Source organism: Mandrillus leucophaeus, unplaced genomic scaffold (assembly GCF_000951045.1).
Source record: "Mandrillus leucophaeus isolate KB7577 unplaced genomic scaffold, Mleu.le_1.0 Scaffold572, whole genome shotgun sequence".
Taxonomy (NCBI): Eukaryota; Metazoa; Chordata; class Mammalia; order Primates; family Cercopithecidae; genus Mandrillus; species Mandrillus leucophaeus.
In genome coordinates, this window is record NW_012106164.1 from 306,834 (window position 1) to 325,270 (window position 18,437).

An 18,437-nucleotide genomic window follows, 5' to 3' on the forward strand; every position below is an offset into this window, starting at 1 on the left:
CTCATCACTAGAGATCCTTATGATGTACGGATTGCATTCCTGGTACCAAATAAGTTGTGGTTTTATATTATAATTATAAAACGTTTGGGTGGTTTTTTTTGTTTGTTTTTTTCCGCTGCTGGAAAAAAAAAAAATGAGTGTGTATTGGTTGTGATCAGATGCACCTTGACTGTTCTGGTTTTGTAATTTTGTTTGTTTTAACTTTATGAATAGTCAGACTTGGAAGGAACTTTTCGTAAAGTTGTTATCTTCAGCTGTTTTGCAGAGGAAAAGTAAGAATTTTCTCTTAAACTTCCCCCCTACTTCTAGCCTGACTGATTCACCTGTATGTATATTTCATTTTGAGGGTTAGGGAAGTAGAGTTTTAAGGTAGAGTTTGCTCATAGCCTGCCCCTGGGATGGGTTAGAGGGGCTTTGATAGAGGAGTGCAGGGAGAACACAAAAGTTTACATCTAAACAGACCTTACATAAAGTTTACAAACAGTTTTGTACCCATTCCCTCATTTGGTCCTCAAAATATTCACCCTGGAGATGAGAGTTGGGGGACAGAAGAGAGGAGGTGGCTCCTGGGCCAGATGAGTAACTGACAGGCAGCTAGAAAGTGGTGGAGAACAGCTTTATTGGGGTGCCTAGAGCCAGCAGCATCCCACATGTCTCTAGAATCACCTCCTCCTCCTCACTTCTCATCACAGAAAGATCTGAGCAACAACTTCCCCCAGGTATGGGAACCCTACTGCCCCTGGTGTACTTTGGAAAGAATGCAGGGTTTCTTCTCACCCATCAGTGTTGTAAGAGGAATAAGAGCTTATGTTTGAAGCCAGAGGTGTTTGGTATTCTCCCCACCACCATGCATACGACCCTGAGAAAGATACATTGCCTCCTTAGTCCTCAGTTTTCCCATCTCTAAAATGGGGACAATAGCGTCTGCTGTCGTTTTGAGGAGAAAATGAGGTATAGAAAGATCAGCAGTGACTGCTCAATAACTGGAAGTTTGGATAATCATTGTCATTGCCAAAAACTGCCATCACTCTGGAAGTTAAAAGAGGCACTTAGCCAGTGTTGGATCGTTTCTTGTGTATTGTTCCTCAGCCCACTCCCAACCCCCACTTTTTATCTCACCCAATCTGACGGTGTCTCACCAGGCTGGCAGGTCTGAGACTTGGCTATATTTTACAAGCAGGAGGTTGTGTTGGCACAGGTTGGAGAAAAGGTAGCAGCCCGGGGCTGGGTGTTAATGTCAAATACTGATTCCAGAATGTCAGGAGGTTTTGTGTTTAGGCATCTGCAGATTCTAAAGCTGACAGCTATGAAGTACGATGCTGTTGGAAACTCTTTGGAAAGCTTTCTGTCCGGAGGGAGAGCAGGACAGGGAGCCCCACTTGAAGAATGAATGCCTCTTTTTCATGTTTTTGTAGACTTTTTTCCCCATTTTTACAGAGCTTTCCCATATGTGCTTTAGAAAGGAAAACTACTACCCACCCCAGCCAGGCAAGCCCGATTCAGGACTGAAGATTTATTCAGTCCTAGATAACCCAGTGAAGAGTTTCTGGCATTGTGCACATACAAGCCATTTGCAGGATATGTAAGTTAGCGTGCTTTGGCCCTTGCATTTCAGGAAGGTGACTGCTTCGGAGGGAAGAAAAAGGTGCACAATATGAGTATTCTCTGGTTTGCTCAAACAGAGTAAATTGGACAAGGATTGAAAGGGATGTTGCCAAGCTCTACAGTCATTAAATATTTTTTCCTCTATGCTTTGTTTTAAAAACCTAGTTTCTCTATTTTATCTCCCTCTAACCTCCTCCTTCCCCACTCTAAGAAGTTACTAACCTTTCAGCCATCAGCTTTGTCACTCATATAATGGAGATGACAAACTATGTCTCACAGGGCTCTTGCAACATTCAAATGACGTAATATATGGCAAACTCTTGGCATAGTACCTGCCACATATTAAGGGTTCAATAAATGGAAACTTTTCTCTGTTTATCATTTTACAAGGAGTTGTCCAAGATTAATGTTCTAATACCATGATTTTTAAACTTATTTTTAAAGATGGAAATATTCATTACATGAATTTACGGCAAAACCCCAGTATATGACAGGTAAATGCAGGGCTGCTTTGGTTGAAGTGAGGTCACAGGGTCTAAAACTTATACCTTTGCTCTTAGCCTCTGTGACATTGCCACAGAATGTCCAATGACAAAAAAACACAGTTACAAATCATGAAACCAGGCTGCGTGCATTCTGGTTGCCCTTCTACCCTTTAACAAGGATTTTTGCGCCTCTGAATCACCATCTGTAACAGAAGTAAAAGCAAGTCCACAAATAGTGCAATAGACAGGAAAATATATGAGAAATTTAAAAGGTTTAACAGTCTATTTTAATTAATTCTAATGACAATGATAGCCAAAATATACAATGAGCCTACTTTCTAAACTGTAGCCCTTGGTGGGATCATGCACAGCATGTCTCTGAGGTGTGGACTGTATCTGTTGGACAAAGAGATGGCTTCAAGAACAGGGAGACTGAATAAATTTACTAAGGTCCCAGAACTCGAATTGATAGAACCAGGTTTCACACCCAGGTCCCCGTGATCACCAAGTCAGAGGTACATTCTGCCATGTTCCTTCTGAATGCTTCTCTGCTTCTTGCCTGCCTTTAGAAGGAAAACACTTCCTTTCTGACTAAATATACCCCTCCAGGCAGACTGTGGCCACCCATAAATACAGCAGTAGCGTGATCATATAACCAGAATGGAATTTGGAAAGAGAATTCAAGATGACAGGATGAAAAACATATCCCCCTTAATCCTACCCTTTCTAATGCTTATAATAAATTAAGAGCACATATTCTCTTCTTTCTCTGTAGATTTCTATAGACACCTAGCTGTGCTTTCTTACAAGAAAAAACATCCACTGGACCAAAGTGCAACCCTCTTCATGCTGAAGGCACTTCAGTTTGAAATGTAAAAAGTCTAGGTTGCAAACGTTTAGTTGGTTCAAAATAGACGTCCTTTTGTGATGGTAAAACATGCAAACACAAAGTTGCTAGTGAGGGCTATGTGTGGCATATGTAATAGGAGGGTTTGCCAATAGTTTTTCATTTAATTCTCACTCTAACACTACAAATTATAAATTACTAGCTCAATTTTATGGCTAAAGAAATCAACACTCAAGGAAGTTAGGTGACTCATCTGAGGTCTTTCTGTAATTGAGGGGCAGAGCTGGCTTTGACCCAAGCTTTCTAACTAATACCCTACTGTTCTTTCTGCTGTGCTACATTGCCTTCTGAAGTCAGGCTGTGCTGACCAAGTTTAGAACCTTTAATGGTGTCTTTCAGTGAATGATCAAGATCGTGGAGAAGACCCCAGCTGTCATTGGTGCCTATTGATTTTACAGAATAGCCCTGCATGTATCATTTTTCATGGTTCTCAGCAAAGGTCAGCTCTCAGTGGTGCAACTCTCTGCCTGGAAACAGGAAAGTTCAAATTTCAGCCCCTGGAAGAGAGAAGAATGAAACTAGAGGTAGCAGTCAGGTCACTCCTGCTGATTTTTCATCTCAGAAAAGTAGGCACACAGGTGAGCCAAACATCTGGTTTTAAAAGGGTTGATTGGTAGGTAAAGTGAAATCGGCCTTGGGGCCACGAATCCCAGGACAATTTGGAAATGGTTGTAGGCTCCAAGCCACAAATTGAGCTACAAATTCAGGGGAAGCCTGGGAGAGGAAGATTATGATTCAAATACTTCTCACTCTGAGAAGATTGTAGGGAATCCCCTTGAATCTTATCCCGGTCCAGTCTGAACACCTTCAACATGTGGGAAACATTAGATGAAGGCTCCTTTCCAAGAGGAAAACCCCCCTCAAAGTGTGATGTAACCAGCCGCCTACAAACCCCAGCCATAATTCTATTCAATGTAAAAGACAGAGATGGTAAACTTACCTACCTTCAGGAGCTATACATGCTTTGTGACTTCTCTGTAAAGGAGAAAAGTCTGCGTACCAACCTGATTCTAATCCTAGTGGCCAGACTTTTTTCAGTTATGCCCCTAAGCCTAAACTCCATTCCCTCCACCTTGTCTCACATTTCCAGCTTCTCCTCCACTTTAGAAACAACTCTATCACCATCATTACTCTCTTTGACCCTTCACCATAGAATAAAAGCAAAATGTCCAAGTCAAAAGCAGATCATGAATGGAAAATCCCTTCCATGTGCATTTTCAGTCTATCTGTGAATGGAGATTTTAACAATATATATTTCATGCTATGTTGTCTCAGAATTTTGAAATTTCCTGAAGTTCATAGGTCCTTCATGATATAGCCATGGCAACTCAAATAGCTTTGTTTGGTCCTTTAATCTTCCCCAAATACCCTACACCAAGAGCCAGAGATACATCATGAGCTCTGAACATAGATAGCTTTGTTTCAGAATTAACCATTGTTCACCTCTAACCCTAAAGCTGGCTACTGCTAACTTCGACAAGAATGTGTCTGAAATGTTGTCCTAGGAGAATCCTAGGGGATAATCATAATAGCTAATATTTACTGAGGACTCTACAGGCATCATGCCATTTAGTCAACCATAGCTTCTAGTAAGTCTTAACACCCACCCCATTCAAATATGCACAATGTGAGGCTGAAAACGTTTAAGTAGCTTACCCAATACCATGCAGAAAGTACTTGGTGGAGTCAAAAATCAAACCCGGTTCCCAGTCCTGAGAGGGTGGTTATAACCATTTCAGTAAGGAAGTCATGCTCAGCACCCTAATTCTATTCATCTTCTGATGAGAGACTAGACACAGCAAAGCTAAGAAAGAGACAAAAGCTTGTCTTTTGGGTCCTTGTGTTCTTTGACAGACTAGTTAATTTTGCTATCTCCAGCTTGCTCCTTCAGGCTTCACCTCTTGAAAAAACTGTAATTAAATGATTAGCATGTGACCCATAAATGTAATATATTTTCTCTACTAGACTTTATGCTGCATGAGAGCAAAGCCCGATCCACATCACATCCCCGCAACCAGCCCGAGACCTGAAGCACAGACACACATAAGCAAGTGCTGCCCAAGGAAAGCCATGAATGCCCTGCAGGCTGCCTGGAATCCCCCTGCTCCAGGTTCCCACTGAGCTCTACCCGTTCCCCACTGTGTGTGTCATAATTACCCCTATGATTGCCTTCCCTGCCACACTGGACTGTACACCACTAAGGTCAAGAACGTTAGGGAGGCAGGAGCTTTGTCTGCTGGAGTTCGTTTTCCCCCAAAAAAAGGCCAACCATGGGCAGACGCACCATTAGCACAGTCCCCAAAGGAGATACCCAGGATTGTGGAATGGTCTTGTGAAGGTCGATGCACAGATATTGCAGAGGAGTGCTTTAACTTCTAGGTAGGTTACTATTTTCTTAAATCTCCTTAGGGAACATAGAATTTTCAAACTGTAAGGGTTCACAGGCAGCCTCTAAGCCAGAATCTTTCAGACTGGATTTTAAAAAGAACCTCAGAGGAGATTTGGGAGCTGCTGTGAAGAGACAGGGAGGTCAAGCAGGGGATTCTCCTCAACTTATATCAATGAAAGCCCCTCCATATATCTGTTTTGTACACTGAGCCTCCTCATGAAATTTCATTTGATGAAAGCGTTCTGTGGGGAAAAAACAGAATGTTTTTGTAAATTGCTGCCCTAGGTTAGCATACCTCATTTTAAAGAGGGTGAAACTGAGACATAGAGAAGGGAAAGATCTTTCTAAGATCTTCCGCCAGTTGGCAACAGGGTCAGGGTGGAATCCCAGGTCTTCTGACTCTTGCTCTTGGAAGCCAGGGACAATATTAAAAGTTTCAGAATTAAGACATTCTTTTAGAAAAGAAAAATGAACAGAGTCTTATTCTCTCAACAGCCTTAACTCATATGAACTGAGCCAAGGATGACTAGTATCTCTGTATTCATTATCTATTAATGCATACCAAATTACTTTAAATCAACACTCATTTATTATCTCATGGTTTTTAGAGGTCTAAGCACAACTTAGCTGGATTGTCTGCCTCATGATCTCTCATGAGGTTATTGTCTGTGTTGGACAGGGTTGATGTCCCATCTAAAGGCTGAACTGGGGGATGATTAGCTTCCAAGCTTGTTGATGTGGTTGTTGGCTGGACTCCATTTCTTGAGAGATATTGAACTGAGGGCCTTAGTTCCTTGATGGCTGTTGGTCCAAGGCCACCCTCAGTTCCTTGCCACATGGGCTTCTCCAACAAGGCCATTTACATTAACAAAGCCAATGAGAAAGAGAGTTGCCAGGCATGGTGGCTCACACCTATTGTTAATCCTAGCACTTTGGAAGGCCGAGGCAGGTGGATCACTTGAGGTCAGGAATTCGAGACCAGCCTGGCCAATAAGGTGAAACCCTGTCTCTACTAAAAATACAAAGAAAATTAGCCTGGCATAGTGGTGGGCACCTGTAATCCCAGCTACTCGGGAGGCTGAAGCAGGAGAATTGCTTGAACTCGGGAGTCGTAAGTTGCAGTGAGCCGAGATCAAGCCATTGCACTCCAGCCTGGATAACAAGAGTGAGATTACATCTCAAAAAAAAAAAAAAAGAGAGAGAGAGAGAGAGAATCTATAAGCAAGAGGCACATCACAATCCTGTGTAATCTAATCATGGAAGGGATATTCCATCACCTTAGTCACATTCTGTGTGTTAGAGGAAAGTCGCTGGGCCATCCCACACTCAAGGGGAGGTAATTGCACACGTATGAAAATGCCATGAGGCAGTATCAATGGGGTCACCTTAGAGTCTGCCTGCCACAGCCTCCAACACTCCAGTGTCACCAATTTCTGGCAACTTCTTATCAATGACAAGTTCACTCAACCCATCTGTACTCTCCCTGATGAGTAATAAAAAATTATGGCAGCCACTAAAGTGGACTAGTTTCTGTTTAGCATCCTCCCATGTATATAGTGGAGTCAAGTGTTTTGATTAGCTGTCTTAACTCATTGGGTAGCCATAATTTCTCCTGAATTTCACCCCAGGGAGGGGTCTTTCAAGGTAATGATTCCAAATTTATTTTATTCTAATAATTTCATTTATTAGTCAATGTGATCAAAACTAAAACTCATCCATTGTCCCCCTTCTCAATCTATTCCTCTCAGCAGATATAATAATAAATAGTAACATCTTCGATTAATTCTTTTTTCCTTACTATCCCCACATACAAAATATTGTAGTCTCTACTGCCTTGACAAGCAAAGCTGTTCACTGCCTCCCCACTTTCTCCATCATCATCCCCTGCCCCACCTCCATTACCCCTGTAGTTCAGGTCTTGGCACCTCACAGATGGGCCACTGCAACAGCTTTCCCACTGGCCCCCAGCAACCCAGCCCTCCCCTTCTTCAACCTGAGATATAGAGGTTAACATTCCTAGGCCTCAAGATTCCAAATGCTTCTCCTCTGCCTGCAAAAAAACAAACAAAAAAAAAAAAAAAAAAAAAAAAAAACAGATATTCTGACATTCAAGATTCTCCATGATCTTGCTTCTGGTCTCTAAACAGATCCTGTACTTCAGCTGTAATTCATACTCTTCACATCAACCCTTTTATTCCTTTTATGTCCTTGTAAATGCCATTCCCCCATGCCTAGATATCCTTTTTTATATTTTTCACCTATTCATATTTTTCTCTCAAAATTCAGTTCAGGCACCACTTCTTCCAGGTAAATTAGATGCCCCTTTACTGTCATCTCATTCTACCTATGTTTCTTTTTTTAAATCTGTCATCTCCTTTATCATCCTGGAATGGACTGTCTGCCCCTCTTGACAATATAGTTCTTAAAAGAAAAAATTGTATCTGGTTTATCTGAAACCTAGCACAACCAGAATAAAGTTAATCTTTAGCAATTAATAGGAGTCTTTGCTGTGTCCCAGATTTGGACATTCTCTTCCTTAGCAGTTTGCTCAGAAAGCCCAGAACTTGAAGTTGTTTTCACGCTTCACCCACTGGCTTGCAAATGTGCGGTGTGGTGACACAACATGTGACAGGAGGAAACCATCCCAGCCCTAGGACAGGAAACTGTCTCAGAACACAGACCTCAAGGAATGTGTTTGCTTTCAGAGGTGGCCTTCAGGATAAAACACAAATTGCTTTGGATTTGGAAAAACCAGTACCAAGGACAGAGGAGTCCTGTCTGGGGATTTTAGGCTGAGTCACAAGAGATAGCTGAAAATCTGGAGCTTAAAACAAAGATCAGTCAACAACTAATAGGAAGAAAGAACAGGCTCAAGGGAGGGATGGAGACAAAGAGCTGTCTATCTTGGACATGGAGAAGCTCACATCCCATGAGAAGAAATGAATAATGGTTAAGAGTATGACTTCGGCATCAGAATCCTCTGGGTCCGAGAGGTATTTGCTTGCTATGTGATCTTGGCCAAGTTACTTAACTTCTTTAAGCTAATTTTTTCTTATCCATATTAAAAGCAAAGTAGTAGCACCTAGTTTAAAAGTTTATTGTGATGATTAAATGATGTAGTTCATGAGCGTTGCTTAACACAGAAACTGGCATTCAATATAAATGTTTTGTTGTTGTCATTGTTTTGTCACTTGTTGATCAAATAGTTCTTGATGATAAGATCCCACTAGAGAAGCAGTTCCCAAAAGTGTGTCATGTGGAAAAGCATTCTCATGGAAATCACCCAAAAAAGGATTTTGTGGCCAAATGAGTTTGGGGAACACTTGATACCCTTCTGTTCTTGGAAATGCACAGCTCATATGTCCATTCAATGCAAAATTTTAGGGCTGGTGATACAATAGAAACTAATACAGTCAAGATCCCTTTATTCATGGTGTTTACATTATGGTGGGGTATCTTAGTTTGTACAAGTTGTTACAACAAAATACCATAAACTGAGTGACTTACAAACAACAGAAATTACTTTCTCACAGTTCTGGAGGCTGGGAAGTCCAAGATCAAGATGGCACCTTCTATGTCCTCACATGGCGGAAGACATAAGGCAGCTCTCTGGGGTCTCTTTTATAAGGGCACAAATTCTATTTATGAAGGCTCTGCCTTCATGATCTAACTACCTCCCAAAGACTCTGCCAACTAATATTATCACACTGGTGATTACGTTCCGATGTGTGGATTTTGAGGGAACACAAACATTCAGACCATAGCAGGGGGAAGGCAGACAATACAAAGGAATCACATAAATTTATAGCACAATTTCAGGTAGTGATATTTGCTGAGAAGAAAGACAAAACAAGGTAAGGGGATAAACAATGACTGGTGGGGAGAGGGGTGCTCTTTTAGATGGGGTGAGAGGTGAATGTGCCATTGTGCAGACATCTGAATGAAAGGAGAGAAGGAGCTCTGTAGGCAATGACTAGGAGTTTGAATTTTATTCTGAGTGTGGTTAGAAGCCAATGGATGGTTCAGGGAAGTAGAGTGCATCATCTGAGAAATCTTGCTGTAATTAATCTATTCAACTTTCATTAGCCCAGTATCTCCAAACATACCTGACCATAGGACGTCTACCTAAAAACATCTTGCAACGTAGTCTGGGAAATTCTTCACTGGAGTACAGGGCTTCGTAGATTTTAAAGAGACTGCAAATTTGCTCTTTTTCATCTAGATCTGCAGTAAAAATCCAAACATACTGCTTGGGACATGATAGGTATGCCCAGGAAGGAAAACCTAGCTCTAGAGGTAAAGACAAGCAGGATGTCATCCTAATTAGCAGCTCTTTTTGGCCAAGACAATCGATGAGCGCAGCCAGGCCTCAGCAGATTCTGGAAGCCCATTTGATGCCAACGGAAACTCGCCAATATCTACCCAAGGCTAATAAGTGTTTGCAAACAGTACACCTTGGCTTAAGTATTCTCCAAAAAGGAAGTGCATAAAACTTGAGATCCAGCAGAGGTTCTGGGAGAAAAACAAAGGTCAAATATTTTGGTGCTTACATGTGCACAGCCACCAAAGAGCTGCTGAAGGTCTGGGAAATGGAAAGTCAAGGTATCCACTTGAATGCTGATCTCTTTCTTTATGGAACAGTAAAAATTTAAGTTTTTACCTTATCTGAACTGAAGAAAATTCCTTTAGGAGTCAGCCCAGTGTAGCTCAATGTAGTTGAAAGCACACATTTTAGAGCCACAAATAAATCAGGATTCAAAAGCTAGCTCTGCCTCTCAAGCCAGTCATGGAAACTCCCTGAGTCTCAAATTAATTTTCAAATAAACATAATAATACCTAACTCACCAGGTTGTCACGACAAATGACAAGATAAATGATAGCATGAATAAAAAGCATTTAGTATAAGAGTTGTCATAAAAATGTATATAATAGCCACTCAAAAAAGTGTTAGTTTCCTTACTGTTTAATTCAATCTGTATTTAGTTTCATAATAGAAGCTGTCATTTATTGAATAACTACTATATTCCAGCAGAGGTTAGCAAACCACAGGGTGGCAGCCTATTTTTGTAAATAAAGTTTTATTGGAACACTGCTATGCTCATTTGTTTATGTATTATCTATAGCTGCTGCCTCTACGATAGCAGAGTCCAATAGTTGTGACTGAAATCATCTAACTGCAAAGCTCAATGTATTTTCTATCTGTTCACTTAAGGAAAAGTTTACTGACCCCTTCCAGTCAACCGACTAAATTTTTATACTTACTTTCCAGTCACCTTAACCTAACAAGGTGGATATTATCATACCTATGCATATAAAGAGATTGAAGCAGAAAAAAAAATCAACTAGTAAGTTCCCCTCCAAAAACATCATGTTAAACTCTATACCTAAAAGAAGTTCAGAATAATGATTAAAAGTTATTCGTTTGTATGATTCATCTTCATTTGCCTCTGCCTTCCTCTGACTTGTATTTCTTTCTGACTAAATTTCTTGAATTTCCTGCCATATGCTGAATTAAATGATCCTATTTAGAAGGAATTTTCCCTCCTTTCCTTACTTATACAAATAGGTTGTTTGTTCATAGAAGTCCATGCTTTCAAAACTGAAAGTGGTAATTTCCAGCCCCTCTGAAATGCTCTCCTGCCTTGACTGATTTCTTGGAAACCACGCTTTTTTTAGATAGTACATAGTGTGAAGCCCAGTTTTCCAGAAATGATAGATTTTTAACTCCCCCGTCCGCTACTTCTCACTGTATCTTCCTCTCACTTATTAACCTTCTCTCCAGGTCAGACTCAAGGAGAGCAGGCTTTTCTCCAGGGGCTTTAAAGATTTACCTAAGACATAGATGTTATAGTCCGCCTGGCCTATGCTGTCCCCTCAAGTTCACGACTATAAATAAAATAGTTATGTGAATCCCAATTCCCAAACACCATCCTACCTTGTTCCATTTTGCAAATCCAACAACTCTATTCATATTAATTATGTTGAGTTTCTCTCTGATAGTTAGTAGATAAATATTAATTCTTTAACTTGAACAATGAATCTTACTTCAAAGGTAACTTGATATAGCAGAAAGAGCATAGACTTTGAATTATAAGACTGTTCTTAATTCTGATTCAAATAAATGCTGACTGGGCCACTTACATAACCTTCTTAAGCCGTCGGTTCTCTTACCAGTAAAATACAAACAATGCTCCCTAATTCCCACAGTTGGTAACATGATTAAACAGCATTTGTAAAGTGCCAGGCACAGTATAAATATTGACTTACTTGCCTCATAGTTTAAATTGCTCAAGATTCTCTAACACAGGACTTCACATTTTATCCCAGACAGGTCATAGGTATATCGCTGCTTCCTTCTAATACAGGAGGAAATGAAAGGAGAAAGGGTCTAGGATTTGTTCCCTATCAGTTCTTCCCCTATCGTGTGCCATCAAACCTAATCCTAATCCTGTGACTCACTTCAAACAGAATAATCAAGTAGATTTGGGAAACACTCTATAAACTGTCCCCTTCTTGGAGATTTCCAACGAGCATGAACCTATTAAACACCCTGGAAAATCCTGAAGTAAAGAAAGTTGTGTAATTTGTTTGGCTTAAAATCATATATGGTTTAAAATAACATTTTCCAAACATGTTTAATTAGGAAATCTTTTTCCCTCACATTAGTACCTATCAACATGTTGTAGATTACACTTCAGAAAATGCTGTTTAGAGTTACACAGCTAAGTTAAAGCCAAGTCAAGGAGGTTAGACATATCTCTATTTTTCAGGTTCTTCTGCAGTTTTTCCTGTCCTGCCTGTAGATCATAAAGATGTTTCATTGCCAGTAGCTTCTCTGGACCCCGACCTTAGTTATGCAAACCATCCTTTAACATAATTAAAACAAGTGAATCAGTTCACCTGATTTAAATTTCTGTTCCCCCTTTCGAGCTATGTGATCTTGAGCTGTGTGAGCCTCAGTTTTCTCATCTATAAACTGTGAAAAATAAAGACAACTACCTCAGAGGTCTTGGGGAGGATTCAATGAGATAATCCACAGAAGACACAAGAAGCAGTGTCTGGCACAGATGACATATGCTATCAATGTTCGTTATTATTGTAGCATTTAGATGGTCCCATTTTGGAAAAGTGAAACTAGACAATGAAAGTATGTTTGCTTTGCCTGGAGTAACACAAATTTATTACTGGAGTAGTCTTAGTTTTCCCTGAGAGTCTGGTTTCCTGCTTCCAGTCCTAGAGACGTATTTTTGTTTCACGAGTCATATTCTATCAAAATGTATCAGACTTTATTGAACTTGATTTAAACAGGATTTTGTAATTGTCAGTGGCTCCATCTGGCTCCTTCTGATGCAAACCCCACTCAAGCAGGATTCCATTCATTTGAATATTAGCACATTGGATCGGAAAAGATTTCCAAAGCTGTCTGTTTTGCTATGCCAAATATTTGGTGTACGCATCAACACTCCCCACTCCTGTCCCCATGGTTGATATTGCTAATCCATCACAGCACCTTTTCCCGAAAGCCTAGTCATAGCCACAGAATCTTTCTCAAAGCAGTTCCAGGTAGTTATGTCAGCTCTTTGAGTTGAAACGTAATTGATCCCAAACCAATTCCACTTCTTAACCAGTGCCTGAAACACCTCTACGCTATTACTCTTTTATTTTTTAATATGCCCAATGTCATGGAGCTCCTTCATAAAGGGAAACACGAAGGAAAAGGAAAGAAAAGGAGAAGATATACTAACATTTGGGTAACGTTTATTGTTAATATGTCAGGCACTTACAGCTTTGTTGTCCCATTCACTGTCTCAAACATCCCTGGAGACATTTTATAGTTGAATAAGCCACAATTCAGAAGGTATAGAACGTTGTCCAAGGCTCCCCAGCAGATAAGTAGAATTTGATCTCAAGTCTTCCTGACTCTAAAGGCAATGCTCCTGTCTCTCCCATTGCAATGCCTTCTTAAAATTTTTCAGGGTCTTTCAGGACTGTATTTCTGACATTGGGTGGCTGATAACAGTTTCACAAAGGCCACCATATCACAGAGCCCTATTCAGAAGTTCTCTTACTTAGGGTTGTGTTAGTCTGTCTGTACTTTGTCGTAATCAGTTCTTCCTAGATAAATCTCTTCCATTTCTTAACCTTGGCTCAAGACTTTGAGAACTGCTTTCCAATGCTTGTGAAAGAGTCAACTAGATTTCTTAAAATTCTGGATGAAGACCAAAATAGAAGAGGTCATTGTTCCATTGGGAAATGAATTCAAATCTATTTTTGAAACAATTTTCCAGAATTTTACAGGAATCTATATTGTTGCCACTTGGTCAGAATCACTTTTTATTTTCTTTTCTGTCTAGGCAAGAAATAGAAGAGAGAAAGCAAGTGCTCTGCAGTTTCATTTCAAAAATTGAAACCAGACCACACCAGGGCAGTTTGTGGTCTGAATGTATCAATGGATCTAGTCATATTTTATCTGAGCATTTCTTAGGTATACTAAACCACAAATATGAATCTCATTATTGTGTCTGGATGGAAATATTTTATGGATTAAGATTTGTGGATTTAATTTGGTTGGTAATGGAACTTCTGTTCAAGGGGCAGGATGGAGGAAGTCGTGAGGCACCACCAATGCTTAAGCCAAACTATGGAAAGAAACAGTATTTAGAGGGTTTTGTATTTAATGTTGGCCATTTGACTTGGGTCTAAAGTGAAATTCAAAATAAAGTTCAACAAAAATATTGTGAAATTAGCAATGGACCACAGATCACTAGAACCAAAGGGATGTTAGAATTGGGAACCATACACGGTTGCTCATTTTACATGAGAAACTGAGGCCTCAAGAGTGGATGTGACTTGCCCAAGGTCACACAATGACCCTGTTGGTCAGACCTGCTTGGCAGAAGTGGAGCTCAGAGCTTCTCCTCCAGATCTTCAATTTATTGCACTTCCTGTTATATGGCCTCATAAAAGGCCAAGTATCTGGGAACTTAAAAAAAAGTAATGAAGGCAAAAATTTTAAATGAGGAAGGGAGACCTAGATTTAACAACAGTACAACAAAATGACAAATACTGCAATGAAATTGAAAGTGCTACTAACTAATAACCCAGGATGCTTTCTTCACACCAAAACCAAATTTTCATGCTGAGTGCATCTTAGGCCTGGCCAAACTTTATGACCAAGTTTATTTGGTCATAAAGAAATCTTGTTTCAAAGTAGAAAGCACTGAGCTCTTAAAAGCCCTTGGGTTGATGTCTAGAATCTCATGGGAAGGAGCTAGGTCTCCCTTTGTCACTTTTGTACCCTCTGCACTTAGTGTAGTGTCTGGAACATAGTAAGTACTCACTGAATAACTGAATGAACAAAAACAAACTAATTCAGAACTGAGACCGTGATAAATTCCTTGATACATCTTACCAAGAAATACATTCAGCTTCATTTTATTTAATATAAATATATTGTGCATTTACTATGGTCTAGATAAAATGTTTTGTGTTGGGCATTCAGAGATGAATGTCTCAGATATATCCCTGCCCTCATAGAGCTTATAGTCTACATACAATCTAACTGCATGCAGAATAACTGTATGCAAACCAACTGTTTATAGACTAATACAAATATAAGCTAGAATTAGCTAATTTCCTAAGAGATGGAATTATGCACGCGTAATAAAGCCATTCCAAATCTTTTTTTAAATGATAAATGAAATAATATCATATCAATTCCCCAGACAATTCAAAAGAGAGAAAGATAAATTTAGGCCAAAGTTACATGATAAAACTTTCAATAGTAGATTTTTTTAAGCAGCATCTTGAAGGACTGATAGATTTATTCTCGCAGAGATGGCAAAAAGGCTTCTAGAAGCCTTCAAGGCATCTGGAACCCTCGCTCAATGATCACTGAGAAATGGCAGCATCCCAAAGGTATCTGTTAGCTTGCTTCATCTCCATAGCAGTCACAGGCTGTCTAGCATCTTAATGGTCTACTTCTCGGGGATTGATTGTATACTGCTTTGAGCCAGGTGTTGAGAAGCTATATAGTCAGAGGTTGGGGCTGGTCTTGACTCACAGCTCCTTTGCTTGGCCCTCCAGCACAAAAGGCTGTATAAAATCATGGTTCAGAGCCCTGACTTTGGACTCAGATGGGCTTTGGTTCAAATCCTGACTCCATAACTTAATAATGTCTGAACCTGCACAAACCATGTAAAGACTCTATGCCTCAGTTTTATCAGCTGCAGAATGAGGGTGCAAATACTATCTCATAATTTTATGTGAATTTGAAATTGGAAATTTAAAATGCTAACTAAGCACAGGCTCTGGCAAAATCAACACTTAATAAATTATAGTTAATGATATCTGTATTACTTATGATGGTGATGATAACGATGTCAACTTCCTGATTATTATTACTATTATGTTAACTTCTTAATGATCTTCCAAGGCCTCTTCAACCAATATTTGGTGATTGTAAGTCTTTGCTTTTCTAGGAAGCCCTCCATGAACTTCCCAGAGCAAACTGACACACAATTATCTCATTCAGGCTGGTATTAATACCAGACCTTGCTTGTATATGATCTTCTAATTTCTGAGATCTCTAGGAACAAAAAATAACTGCTTACTTGGCCTATTGTCCAAAGTACCCAGCACATTGGGAGGTCCATAGTAAGTGAATAGCAATTCGCTCTTGAAAGAATGTTAACATTTATACTCTTGCTATTGGCTTGGGAGTGTTCACCATGTTCTCAACCTGCAGTGGCACTTAAGAATATCACAAATACTAAATCAGCTATACATGAAGTTAAAATCAATTGCAGCTGGGTGCAGTGGCTCACGCCTGTAACCCTAGCATTTGGGGAGGCAGAGGCGGGCAGATCACCTGAGGTCAGGAGTTCGAGACCAGCCTGGTCAACATGACGAAACTCCGACTCTACTAAAAATACAAAAAGTTAGCTGGGCATGGTGGTGGGCCCCTGTAATCCCAGCTACTCAGGAGGCTGAGACAAGAGAATCGCTTGAACCTGGGAGGTGGAAGTTGCAATGAGCTGAGATCGTACCACTGCACTCCAGCCCGAGCAACAGAGTGAGACTTCATCTCAAAAAATAAATAACTAAATAAATAGCATTTTGTGACTCTTTGGGAGGAAATTATGAGCTTTGTGATTATACGGAACACATTTATCTTCTTCAGTGTCGTATTGTTCATACTTACCTCAGGGCTTGGCACATATGTACTGAAAAAGTAGATAGTTGGATGAATGGATGGATAGAGAGACAGAAAAGCAAAAACCTCAACAGGGCCAAGAAGTCTAGAAATACTTTAACACAAATGCGCTCCAGGATCCCACCACCTATATTTCTCTCTGGAGATCATTACAATAACCTCAGACTAAGAATTACTGAATGACTTTCGTATGCACTTTTTTAAAGTTTTTTTCCGCCAGCTTTATTGAGGTATAATTGACAAATTAAAATTTTATACATTTAAAGTATACAATGTGGTGATTTAATATATGTATACATTGTGATATGATTACCAGATTCAAGCTAATTAATACATCCATCCCTTTACATAGTTACCTCTGTGTGTCAATGATAAAGACACTTAAGATCTACTACTATCTTAGCAAATTTGAAGTATACAATATGTTATTATTAACTGTAGTCACCATGTCATACATATACACTCCTTTTTGAAGGCCTCCCGGTGGTCTAGAGGAAAAGATCAATCTCAGTTGAACTCCTTGACCCAAAGGCAAAATCTCTGGATTTTAATATCAGCTTTAATAGTTAATTAGTAAAAGTCACCACTGATTACCTAGTGACTCTCTGTGGGTGTTTCAATTCAGTTATTCTCTTAAATAACTAGGTAGTATGGCAAATAAGTTTCATGTGATATACCTACCTCTATTTATATACTACTTAATTGGCTGCCTGAAGTGATGATTCAGAATGATTCTTAAGTAGGGTTCCTCAGAAGTGTGTTGTTATTGATTAGCTGTGTCTGCCCCATGCACTAGAATGAAGTGTTTTGTGCCACAGACTTGCCATGCCTGTACCCAGTGATCTTCTACAGTTGCTTCTAAGTCCTGCTCAAGCATGATTTTGATTCTATAATTTGATGTCTGTCTGTGTCTTCGGAAAGTACTGAGAAGCTGGGCCAAATACTTCCCGTTAGGAACACAGTCTTGAAAGACTAAACCACAGGCAGTCTATTCTGTAGAAAGCCCTGGCTCAGCAGCGTGGACAGCCATCCCAACGGCAGCACTGCCCCTGAGAAACCTTGGCCAGGGTCCTGACCTCCCAGAAAAGAGCCCCACCCCAGGCTAATTCGTTTGCTTTTCTTGCTATTGAGTTAAAAGAGGTAGGATAGGAGGAAACCCAGGGTTGTAGCCACAGCCTCCTCACTTTCCTAAAAATTTTAGAGTGTCTCTGCTACTTGACAAATTGAAACACTAAGATGTACACATTTCCATGGAAAAAGCAACAGCAGGAAAGAGAGGGCTTCCCAGATTTGTCTTATAGATCTTATCCTTCAGAGACTAGCCTTCTGTTAGAAATGCCGTCTCCAAGCAAAAGACAGAATAATCATATAATACCAAAACACACCAGTTGCTAAGGTCTCCCTCTTTTTAAGTGTTAGCTACTGAATGTTTTGCCTGTATTATCTCATTTTTCTCACTTTTAGTTGAAAGAACTTTATTGTGCAGTTGATATTAGTGTTCCCATTTTACAGATGTGAAAATTAAGGCCCAGACAGGCAATGTTACACAACCAAGACAGCTACTGGATGGAACCCTGTGGACTTGCTACTACCCAACCATTTCTGACCTAAAACAGTGGGGATTCCCACTTGGACACAGGAGGAGGAACATCACACACCGGGGCGTGTTGTGGGGAGCGGCAAGGGGGAAGGGATAGCATTGGGAGATATACCTAATGTAGTTGGCGAGTTGATGGGTGCAGCACCCCAGCATGGCACATGTATACATATGTAACAAGGCTACACGTTGTGCACATGTACCCTAGAACTTAAAGTATAATTAAAAAAAGAAAGAAA

The 18,437-nt window shown here is 40.0% G+C and overlaps 1 protein-coding gene across 3 annotated transcripts in view; it reads left to right on the forward strand.

Moving 5' to 3' along the window:
- TNC (tenascin C) overlaps window positions 1-18,437 on the forward strand; it is a 98,869-nt gene that overhangs the window by 584 nt on the left and 79,848 nt on the right. The window contains exon 2 of one of the 3 annotated variants that reach the window (XM_011998478.1): window positions 2,866-2,969. The exons of 1 other annotated variant lie outside the window; for it this stretch is intronic. The gene's annotated coding sequence lies outside the window, so the exon portion shown is untranslated. Of the gene's footprint in view, window positions 1-2,865; window positions 2,970-5,178; window positions 5,377-18,437 lie in introns of those variants that run through there. One more of the 3 variants, XM_011998479.1, reaches the window with a different exon arrangement.